The following is a 12632-nucleotide window of genomic DNA, read 5'->3' on the forward strand; positions in this document are numbered from 1 at the left end:
AGAGAATTTGTGTTCTAGTTGAGGATGGAGAAATGACCTGTGGGGTCCCTGCCAAATCTGGTAATACGTGTTATTTGTGTACTAACATTGTAAATGTGTATCAGTGCTACTTGTTACAAATCCAAATAGAGCCATACTTGGCCAATACACAAGTTATGTACTGAATTTTCTTTTTCCAACATACTTAAATCTTTTTGCCTTTCTCTAAGTCCTGGGAATGGGTTATGATGTACATTGTTCTCAATTTCTGCTTCTTATATTTATTTATTGCTTATATCCTTTCAGATTTTATTACTGGCCATTCTTCACAATGAACCATGAAAAACAGGAATAACATCACTGAATTTATTCTTTTAGGACTTTCTCAGAATCATGATGTTCAGATTCTGTGTTTTATCCTATTCTCATTCTGTTATGTGGCTGTTCTAATGGGAAATTTGATAATCATGATATCTATCCTGGGCAGTCAGCTCATTGACCAACCATGTACTATTTTTTAACTCACTTATCCCTCATAGATGTTTGTTACACCTCCACAGTGACACCAAAGCTCATCAGTGACTTGCTGATTGAAAGGAAAAGCATTTCTTACAACCACTGCTTGATCCAAGTTTTTACAATGCACTTGTTCGGGGCAATAGAAATCTTTGTCCTCACAGGGATGGCCTATGACCGATATGTAGCCATTTGCAAACCTCTGCAGTACCAGGTGATCATGAGCAGGGAGAGGTGCAATATGATGGTCTTATCTGCCTTTGCTTGGGCAACTCTGCATTCATTTTCTCAGATTGTCCTTATGATATTATTACCCTTCTGTGGCCCCAATGAGATAAATCATTATTTCTGTGATGCATATCCCCTATTGGAACTTGCCTGCATTGATACTCAAAGAGTGGGGTTTTTAGTGATTGTCAGTTCAAGGATGGTTGCCTTGATGGTTTTCATAGTGGTGATGGGTTCATACACTATGGTATTATACACTCTCCATGCGCACTCTTTTGAGAGCTGCAGAAAAGCTCTTTCTACATGTGGTTCCCATATCACTGTTGTGATTTTATTCTTTGGTCCTGTACTCTTCATTTATATTAGACCAGCGACTACTTTTAAGGAAGATAAAGTGTTTGCCATTTTTTACACCATCATAGGTCCCATGCTCAATCCTTTCATCTATGCTCTGAAAAATAAAGACATCAAAAATGCAGTGATGAATACATGGAGCAGAAAAAAGTTTTTTAGAAGAAAGCTCGTTTTCTGAGGAAAAAGCTGCCTCTCACCAGATTTTCATGGTTCAAAGTAATTAAAAATTCAGTGCCTAGTTAAGTCTTGTAGGAAGCCAATAAGATTTAGAGCAGTAAGAGACTAGTGATCCATGTAGTTAATACAAACTACTTTTTTTCAATGAAAAAATGGAGGGAAAAGACTAGAAAGAACAACCAGTACAATGACGGATAATAGATCAACAAGATGTTTGTTCACACACATGTAGGTAGAGGAAGAAGGAGTTCCTCCTTCCTCGCACAATAGTAAACTTTTTTTCAATTCCAATGAAAACGATACATTTTTAAAGCTGTTTTCATTGATAAGATGTTTTCTCTCCCCCCAATATTTTTATACAAACATTATCGATGAAGAGGGATATTTTTTGAGATCTGTTTGATACAACTTAACATCTTTCAATTGAAATCTTGCAGACAATAGTGAAACAAAGGGAAAACCTTATCCTAGAGGTTTTACCCAGTCTGACTTAAGGGAGGGAAGGAAGGAGAGGGGAAGGGAGTTTTGGACAGCAATCAACAGAGTACATGGGACAAGAGAAGAGAGGAAATAAGAGGAAAATGGAAGGGAAAGGAAGAAAATGAGATAAAGAAAGAAGAAAAGCAAGGAAGAAAGGGAATAAAGAAAGAATAGATGGAAGGAGGAAAGAAAGAGGAAAAAAGAGTGAGAAAAAGTGCTTTCAAAAGGAAGAATAAATATGTTTATGGAATTTTTACATCTGTCTTTGATTGTAATTAGATGAATAGTGTACTGGTCTTGGAGTCAGGGAGAAATAGATTAATATTTCCCTTTTATTTTTTCCCAGTGGAAATTTTGCTTATTTTTAAAAAACTAAATTGACTGTCAAGTCTACTCTTTGTGTTTCACATTGCTTCTGTACATTAATAAAGCTGTTGTCATGTAGTTTGAAAGTTTCACAACGTACAATCAGAGAGGCAGGTGAAGTGTTGCATTGGGAATCAAATATACCTGGGTTTGAATGCCATCTCTGACATTAAATGGATGTGTGATCACAGGAAAACTAGTGCCCCTTTCTGTGGCTTAGTTTTGTCATCTTTAAAATGACTGTGTTAATTCTTCAGAAGGCATTTTTAACGTTTGAAAGAGATTATGTATGGAAATCACCATGTAAATACGTTTTCTTTTATCTGATGTGTATTTTCACGCCTTTCAAATTAGATTCCATAAAACCACAGAAGGTAAACCATGAATACAAAGGTATGATTAAACATCTCAGTGGTCCAGCTATTTGGACAGAGATGTGAATGGCAGAATATAAACAGTGCCCTAGAGTTTCCTTGTAGCTCAATGCTCATCCCATTGTATTGAACCCAGTATAGACTTAAGGTATGCTTATTGAATCAAATTGAATTAGTTGTTTGAAGTTCAACTAATAAAACTGAAATAGGTAATAGGAAAATCATTTTTCCTTTCCTTTTCTTTTCTTTAACGTGTATTTGTATGCCTATCAGTTAACTTGGTGCCTTACTCATAGAGGGGAAATGCTTAATAAATATTTGGTGAGTTCATATAATGCGAATGGAAATATATAGAATAATTAGAAGTAGGTATTGAGTCTGATAATTTTTGCAGTTATAGGTGGCACATGTGAATATGACTTAGAAAACGTAAATTTTGAGAGGGATAAGACAACATAAAGAACCGTAAATAGTCTAAAAATTGCAGTAAGTTACACCTGGAGAAAGCTAGGAAATATTGTAAAAACAAGCTGATAGGAAAAAAAATTCTACTGATACACATACAGTGTGTATGTGTATTTGTGTGTGTGTGTGTGTGTGTGTGTTTTCAACAAGGGTAATTTTAGAAAAGAAATCAGTCTTAAGTTGAAATTGAATAATACAGTCCAGTTGTTTCAATTGTGTCGGGTTTTGTATAAATCTATTTGGGGTTTGTTGGCAGAGATAATGGAGTGGTTTCCCATTTCCTTCTCCAGTTAGTTCAACAGATGAAATGATGGTGATAATGTTTAATATAAAATTTTGGAATAATCTCTTTGTTCTCTCTGAGGCGAACTCGGAGAATGCCTCTTCCTATGTCAGCAAAAGCCAGCCAAAGCTGGCTCTGCATTCCTTGGAGACCTTTAACCTATGACATATCTTGAATAATGGGTCTTTCCTTTGTATCTTATTATCTATAGACACATACTATGTTGTGGCATGTTGGTGGTGGGGAAAATAGAGACATCTTGGGTCATAATTTCTATTGAACATTGTTTGCCCCTTCCTGTGTCAGTTATCTGTGGTGGGATTTCCTTCCTTGTCACCGAGACATATGTTTACCCAGCTTGGAATCTCAACATTTGATTGACATTACTTTGTTAATTGTCTTGTCTTACTAAATTTATGATTTGTTCAACTAGGAGAGTTCCTTTCTCACGGCAAAATGTATATAAGCCAGAAGATTTCTGCACTGGGTAGCCAGAACATTTCTGGCTCCATAATGCATTATGTTACCGTTGTCTTTAATAGGGAATTGATTAATTAATTAATTAAATCATAAAATGTATGCATTTAGCCATGTTGCCTTTTCTTAACAAAGTTTTCAGGTCAACAATGGGTGTAAGGGACTTCCTAAGGGTAACACAGCTAGTGTCTGAGGTCAGATTTGAGCTCTGGAAGATGCGTCTTTCTGAATCCATTTCCAATTCCCTATCCATTGTACTACCTAGGTCTCCTGAATAATATACTGCTACTGCTACTGATGATGATGATGGTGATGATGATGATGATGATGACGATGATGATGATGATGATGATGATGCTGATGCAGCAATAAAGAATTTTACAAAAGAAAAAATTATAGTAATGGAATATATTGAACTTTTAGAAAGCATTTGACACAATTCACAGGGGAAAATTTATATTTCAGAACTTTATAAATTAACAGAAAGAATAAAGGTATGCATGATTGGGGAACCAATTAAAAAAACAGGGAATAGAGGAAATGAGAATATCATAAAATGAAAATTGTAGTCAAAAACTCAATCAGAAATTAAAGCACAGAAAATTTAAAAGAATGTAAAATAAATTCTTTTAAAATAGTTATTAAATAAAACTAGGATTTGGCATTTTTAAATAAAAGAAAAAAGATCTAATCTGATTTTTAAAAGAGAGTAAAACCTAATTGTTGAATCAAAAGTGAAAAAGAACTCACATGCATACAAACATACATATGTACACACACATGTATACATACATACATACATATACACACACATAAATGTGTGTGTTTCCTTTGGAGAGGTAATAGGAAAATCATCACAGTGTGTTATTGAAACGGAAGAATGAGAGGATATCTAGCAGAAAGGAGTGATAAACATCAGAAGCCACAAAAAACTCAAGAATGACAAGAACTAAAAATGAAGTATATTGCATTTGATTGATTCAGAGGTTGTCAGTTTCTTAGAAGAGATTCAGTAGAGCTGTAGGGCAAAAAACGTCACCATGTGCTGACAACATGTCTATTCAGGAAGAAAAGACAGTGATTAAGAAGTACAGCAGTGAGAATAGGGACAGTAACTGGGAAAAACAAAGATTTAAGGTAAGTTTTTGATTCTTTGCTTGTACATCAGATTGTTCTTTTTAAAATACATATCTATTTTTAATTTTCAGCATTCACTTTTATAAGATTTTAAGATCTACATTTCCCCCACTTTCTTTTATTCCCTCCTCCCCAAGATATAGGTTATACTTGTATGAACATATTAAATATGTTTCCATATTAGTCACATTGTGAAAGAAGAGTCAGATCAAAAAGGAAAAATCATGAGAAAGAAAATATTTTTAAAAAGGAGAGAAAAAAGCATGCTTCAATCTGCATTCGGACTCCATAGTCCTTTCCATATATGTCTATAGTGTTTTCCATTATGAGTCTTAGAATGGTCCTACATAACTGCATTGCTGAGAAGATCTAAGTCTAAGAAAGTCAGTCATTGCATAATGCTGATGTTACTGCGTACAATGTTCTCCTAATCCTGCTCACTTTACTCAGCATCAGTTCATACACGCCTTTCTAGTTTTTTCTTAAGTCTACCTGCTGATCATGTCTTATGGAACAATATAATTCCATTACATTCCAATGACACAACTTGTTTAGCCATTCCCTAATTGATAAGCATCCCTTCAGTTTTCATTTCTTTGCCACCACAAAAAGAGATGTTCTAAACATTTTTGTGTGTTTGGATCTTTTCCCCTTTTTTATGATCTCTTTGGGATACAGACCTCATAGAATCAAAGGGAATTCACAGTTTTATAGACCTTTGGGCATAGTTTTAAATTGCTCTCCAGAATGGTTGGATCAATTCACAACTCCAACGAAGAATGCATTAATGTTTCACTTTTCACACATCTTCTCCATATGTACCATTTTTCTGTTTTGCCATGTAAGCTAATCTGATAGATATGATGTGATACCTCACAGATGTTTCGATTTGCATTTCTCTAATCAATAGAGATTTAGAGCATTTTTTTATATGGTTATAGATACCTTTAATTTCTTCCTTTGAAAACTGCCTCTTCATATCCTTTGGCCATTTATAGGATTATTCTTAAGTATATTTGTAGACAAAGTTCCAGGATTCCGTAGATAATTTAATATAGAAGATTCATTAGAGGGGGATTATGACTGCTCGAAATAGGTCTTGAGTGACTCAGGAGCAAATTAGATTAATAATATGGAAGCAAAATTAGTCTTAATGAGAAAGAAGGATGTCTCTTTAAGGAATAAAAGGAAGGGATTGAAAATAGGGGAGTGATGGTGCTGAGAAGCTTTGAGAATTAGAGGGAGTTCAGTAATTTCTATGAGTGACTTCAATCTTCACGGCAAAGTAGAAGGTTAAGTGTGGGTACTCACAGTGTGAAGTTGTGAGCTAAACTAGAGAAGATAGATGAGTAAGAGGTGGTATTGGGAATAATTCAAAGAGTTGCAAGAAATTCTATAGAAAATATATCATCTGAACTTCCTGGACTCATTTGTCATCAATCTGTGCTATATGATAGTGTATATTTTAACATTGTCTGGGAAAACTCCATAGATTTTAATCAGGAACACAGTTTTGATGAGGGTTCAGTGATTCTGAGAAATGAGAGGTAATATTGATTCTCTAACTTAGAGCATGAGTCACTTGATTACTGGATTGTACACATTTTTAGTTACATACTTTCCTTAATCAGCAGTTGAAATCAGGCACCAATCATGATTACTTCACCACAATATACTATCCCCAACACTAGTAGGAGATGAATTGGAATCAGAAGGAAGGCAAATATCACGATAATTAGAAGTTAATTGACTTCGAAATAAAAGATTATGTTTTATTGTCTTTTTGTTCAATAATGGCTGGCTCTTCATGACCCCATTTGGAGTTTTCTTGGTAAAGATATTGGAAGGTTTTGCTACTTCTTTCTCCATTTCATTTTACAGATGAGGAAACTGAAGCAAAGAGGGTTAAGTGACATGCTCAGGATCACACAGCTAGTAAATGTCTGAGGCCATATTTGAACTCCGGTCTTCTTAGACTCCATGCCTGGTTCTCTGTCTTCAAGCTAGCTAGCCTCAAGGATTATGCATGGAATCAAATCAGTGAATGCTTCTGTTTTTAGTAGAAATTAGTGCAACCCAAATAGAATATATTATGAAAAAGAAAAGAAGTCATGGCAGTTAGGTAGTGTTGTGAATAGAGTGGTGGGTCTTGAATCAGGAGAACTCATTTATCTTCTTGAGTTTAAATCTGGCTTCAGAAACTTATCAACTGTGGGACCCTGGGCAAGTCACTCAACCCTGCTCATCTTAAGTTTCCTCATCTGAAAACTGAGCTGAAGAAGGAATTGACAAACCACTCCATTATCTTTGCCAGACAAAAACAAACAAAAAACAAAGAATAAAAACATAAACATAAAATGAGGCCAGAAAGTTTTAGACATGACTGAAATGACTAAACATCAACAATGATTTTTTAAAGCAATTGTTTTTCAGGTTCTGTGCATATAAAGTCTAAAACATTTGTATAAATAATTTTGTGACTGCTCACTGGTAATGTTTACCTGAAAATAAGAACTTTCAAGACTTTGAATTCTTTCAGTTTTGGTATGGATAAAAATAAATATAAAACCATGATGATAATGTGGGAAAAGCAGCTAGACTGTACGTAAGGGGATTTGGAATTCTTCCAATATCAGTAAATACTGAAGAGATGAGGAGGGTTTCATAATTTTATCCTTTGGTAGCACAAAATTCCTGAATCTGTGAGCTCACTGATGTTAATTTCCCTTCTTCATAGATTATATAATTAGAGACTGAATGGAACTCAAAGATTACTTTATGCCTTTGATAAGGGCTTAGGGAAGTTAAGTGACTTAGTCAAAATCACACAGGGTAACTTCCACTATAACACACTTGCGATTTTGCACAATCACCTTTCACAACCTTACATAAATATTTCATAGAGTATAGACTAAACTAAAGTGATGATTTTGAGCTCTTTTTGGGTACCTGGTTAGTCCTCAGATTGTCTCCCTGTTATCGCATATTCTTATTATATCACTTTTCTGTCTATATGTCACAAAAATCACACGGTAACAAAAATTTAGAGTTGAAAATAACAGGTTCACTATCAAGAAAATTTGAGTCAAGGATAATAAAAAAAGAAACAAAAACAAAACAGAAATGTGCCTTTCACATGGACAGGACCAGGGATATGTGCCCTTGGACCCTGCAAGTACTGGTGATTGGTCTGTTTGGGTCCTCCTCTCTTAAGGGGAGTTCTACCAAAACTATACCAGAATCAGTCGTTTTCACAAAAGTGAAATTAATAGTCGATTAGTATAAGAAAAACAAATAAGATAAAGAAATTTAAAAATACTGAACAAATGAATAATGAGGAATGTTGTAATAAAACTGATGTCATTTACCAGTGTTTATTTGAAGATTTCCAGTGAGAAGAATACCACTACTCTTATCAGTCAAACCTAGGATGGCTTGAATTCTGATGCTTTTCCTCAAGTGAAGCCAAAATGTGACCATTTCCTCCCTTCCATTTCTACCATATCCACAAAATCAAATTATGTTGAATCATTCTCCCAAGTGACAGTCTCACCTATACTAATAGACAGTTATAACTTACCCTACACTTCTCCTTTTCATTAGGATAAACATAAATTCTTTAATTAATTTCTTGATAAGCTATGTTCTATGTCCCTTTTCGTACATATGACATTGTAGCCGTCATAGTTACCTGTACCTGATGTGGATACAAACAGTGCCCTGAGTTAAAAATAATAAGGATTTACTACGTGAAGCCCCAAGTTTATTTTCTAACCTGAAGGTGTCCTAAAGTCTCCCCTTACTACAAAACTTCCCCTTATCCTGGACCATAAAATTCCTTGTCCCCACCCCTCATTTTGGGGAAGGGGATTTCCTTATCTCCCTTATCTTTTGTCATTCATAGTCCCCATGCTGTGTCTTCATCTTGCAAGACTTACTCTAGATCTCCAACCCCCTTAAGGAAATCTTTTACATCCTATAAGTTTGATCTTTTTCTTATATCACTGCCTTTGTTTAGCTCCTTGCTAAATCTCAGGCCTACTGCTTTTGCATCAATGAAGCTCCCAATGGCTACAGAGAAGGTCTAAGTGAATTCATTCCCCTCTCTTTCTTCAACATACCTGCTCCGAATCACCATGCAGCAACAAGGATCCTAAGCAAGCCTACTTTGTTCTGCGTGCCACTTAATATTATAGGCTATTCTGGGGTAAAAAAGATCCAACTTTATGTGTCACTATCTCCACCATGCAATTCTTACACTCCTCTTGGCTCTGTTAACTGATATAAAAATAAGTATAAACCAAAACAACAAACAAACAAAAACAACTTCCTTGTCTCCCTTAGCTGCCCTATTAAATAATTCAATTTGATCACCTACTGTGGAATAAAAGATTTAGTCTGACATCTCCTGATTTATCCCCTTTATCCTTCACAAACTTTTCAAGATCAGAGAATGAAACATTTTAATCCCTATATGTCAAGCATTGAGTAGCATCCTTTGTATATGATACATGTTTGTATATATGTATGCCCATGTGTATGTATGTATATATCTGTGTGTGTATAAAAAAAATACAAGAATGATAATATTGAGAACTCTGATAAAGGGTCTTTAGGCAAAGGGACAATTAGCACAGAGCAACTAGGTGTTGCAGTAAATAGAGTGAAATCAGAAATAGCCCGAAGTCAGAAACAGTCATCTTCTTGAGTTCAAACCTGTTCTAACATACTTCCTAACTGTGTGACTCTGAGCAAGTCACATAACCCTGTATGCCCCAGTATCTTCATGTGTAAAATAAACTAGAGAAGGAAAGGACAAATCGCATTGGTACCTTTTGCCAAGAAAAGTCCAAATAAGGTCACAAAGAGTTAGATGCAACTGAAAAATGACTGAACAAGATAATTAACACAATAGATGGTCTAGGTCTTTGAAGTCAGACAGTGATAGAAGAAAGAAGAGTATGGAAAGCTAAGATGAAGGTTCACAAGATCAATTTGTTCATTCTTTATAAATAGCTTCTCCAAGATTAAACGAAAGTATGTTGACAATAGGATTCTGATGGTGTCAAAATTATTAAAATCAGCCACCAGGATCTCTAAGTCAAATTAAATGGTGATATATAATTTTGTGAAAAAAGAAAATCTTTTATATTCTGTATCACCAACCCTATTTATAAAAATGGGCACTTTTTCCTACTGTTAACTCTCATATCTTCTAGCTCTTTTCCCTTTTTAAAGTTTTATAAAATAATTGTGTGGAAGTGATGGTGTACAAGTCAAAGCCAAGACCTTTTCCCCTTGGATCAGGAGTACTTTTGTCACAGTTGTCGAAGGGCTCTGGAAAGTCTGGCCTTGGAGAGGATCCTTGGATTCCTCTTCCACCTCTCCCAGCCAGGATACTCCCTGTCTCGTACCATTTAGCATTCTCTTCCTTTGTTCCTAGTGTTCTTTTGATATTTCCTACTACTTCACATTCTCTAAGTTCAAGTTGCCCAGCCTGGATTGTGGATTGCCTGGAGTACCAGGAACTCCCATCAGGATCCTCCCTGGATCCTCCCTATCAAGTCTGTCCCTGGAACCCCAGACTACCTGGCTACACCTGGATGCTTCCCTCAGTCTTCTTCTGTATTTAAGTTCCATCTGGCCTGCATGAAGGCGCTCAGATTCAATCCAGCTCAGACTCTATCTAGCTGGGATTTTATGTGGCCCGCTTGTGAATACAAGAGTTACAAATGCTTAGGCTCCTTAAGAGTCAACCCAGTGCGGTGAAACTTTAATAAATTTTGTTTTTCTTCGGTTTTAAGAAGGCTTGAATTGAATTTATTCGAGCAGATCCCGGCGTGTCAGTATTTCGGGGTCCACAGCACTCCTGTTCCTCAACAGTTAGAGTTAAATATCGGTAAGTACCCCAACATACACAGAGGGGCCTACTAACACAGGTTCTTTGATCTGCTTCTCTAAAAGGAAAGGCAAGCTTTGTGGGGTTAACAGTCACTTAATCAAGCACATGTATCAGAGAAAACAAAAATCAAAATTTCAGAGAAAATACAGAGAAATCGAAAGTCAACAGACATGCTTCCAAAATTGTCTTGACCATTACAATCATAAACAGTTATCAGGGAAGTCACAACTTCTGGGTTTTAGTGGGGAGAGGTAGGGTGAGGGGCTCCTTAGTCACTTTCCAGGACCTTTCTGGCCAAAGACACACTTCCAATCAGTAAGCCCTGAAGTAAAACCTCACCCTCTGAGTATTTAGAATGGACAGGGTTGCACTTCTCAGAGCCGGAGGGTATAACCCTCTGATCTAGTGCCTCAATAGAAACTAAAAAACAAAAGGTATTTGGGACTGTCCTATGAAACAGCTCCCCTAATCAAGCTTTCCTCAATGGGCAGACCCATCAATGGGTGGTGAAGATCTTCTTTAATCACACTATTCAGTCATAGGCACTTTAGCAAAACAAAAACAGCAGAAGATCCTAATTTGATTGCGGTAACAAACTCTCAAGCTCATTCAAGGGAATCTAAGGAAGACTGGATTTAGGGAACCTTGGCTCTAATCATGATACTTCCCCTTTGAAGCTTTCTTATACTAACAAAGTCCTTTCAAATTTTAGAGTCTTAGTTTCTTTATATGTAACATTTTGGTTCAAGGAGAGGGGAAATGAGGTTGAACTAGATGATCTCTAAAGCTCTCCTATCTTTAGATGTCATTGTATGACAAGTTTGGAGAGTGTTGGGAGTGCAGATTGTTCTGCCATACTGCCACCTAGTGGACCTACACTGTCATCCTTATATTGCACTCCATATTGCCAAAGGAGGAGTGGGAGTGAAAAGATTTAAACAAACTCTTCTCAACTGATTGTCCTAGAGTTGAAAAAGAGCAGCCCAGGTGGCCATTTCCTTTAGCAAAGCTTGAAATAAATCTAAAGGGAAGAATAGAATTAGTCAATGTGTGAAAACCAAATTGGTGTTCATAGTTCTTTCTGTCAAAAAAACAATCTCTGAAAGGAAATGGTGTATATAGGCCTTGTATTCTGCCCTACAAAGACACAGACATGTTTATTTGCAGTTTCAGTATGTGGTGTGATTAGTATAAATCAAGCACAGACAGATTTTCAAGTATTAGATTAATGCCCATATAATTTTGTAATTTAATCAGATTAATTCAGTCCCAAAGAAAACTTGTCTAGACGTCAGAAAAAAATTTTGCTATTGAACCGTCATTTTCTTCATCTGACAAATGACTATAGATATACCTGCAGTGCCGTTATTAGGTGGATCTAATTGACAAGTTCTACTCTCTCAAGCACTTCAAATTTGCTTTTCTCTAGCTTCTAATTACTGGTCCTAGTTTTTTCCTCTTGGAATACAAGCAGAATGAACAGCACTTTCTCACACAAGATAGGGAGGCAGTAATCAAAGGCTGAAAGGCTTCTTTCTCTTTCAGCCACTCTTTATTGGCATAGAAATCAAGGCACTCAAGCTTGCAGTTTCTCTCCAGATTGTGTTTCTAATTACGTGGTTTTAACTGGGCGCAACACTTATGATGTTTTTTACTATACTGATAGGTAGGAGTAATGATTATGATTGGTTATTTATGCTTGGACCCCATCTCAAGGATCATATCTCTTTCCAGGCCAAAGACCTTAGCACTGTCCATATATCATGAGTGAGTTCCAGAGAAGCAAATTCTCTCTCCCTGTTACAAGAACAAGGTGACTTTTGTGGAATTTCCCTTGTATGAATAGGACTATCTTGTACTAGCGGAACTATCATGTAGATTCCCACAGTCACGA

At 36.1% G+C, this 12632-nt stretch overlaps 1 pseudogene; it reads left to right on the forward strand.

Moving 5' to 3' along the window:
- The first annotated feature begins 317 nt into the window (after nucleotides 1-317).
- LOC140516804 (olfactory receptor 4P4-like) lies at nucleotides 318-1255 on the forward strand (annotated as a pseudogene).
- The last annotated feature ends 11377 nt before the right edge of the window (nucleotides 1256-12632 follow it).

The sequence above is a fragment of the Notamacropus eugenii genome, chromosome Y, assembly GCF_028372415.1.
Source record: "Notamacropus eugenii isolate mMacEug1 chromosome Y, mMacEug1.pri_v2, whole genome shotgun sequence".
In the NCBI taxonomy this organism is placed as follows: Eukaryota; Metazoa; Chordata; class Mammalia; order Diprotodontia; family Macropodidae; genus Notamacropus; species Notamacropus eugenii.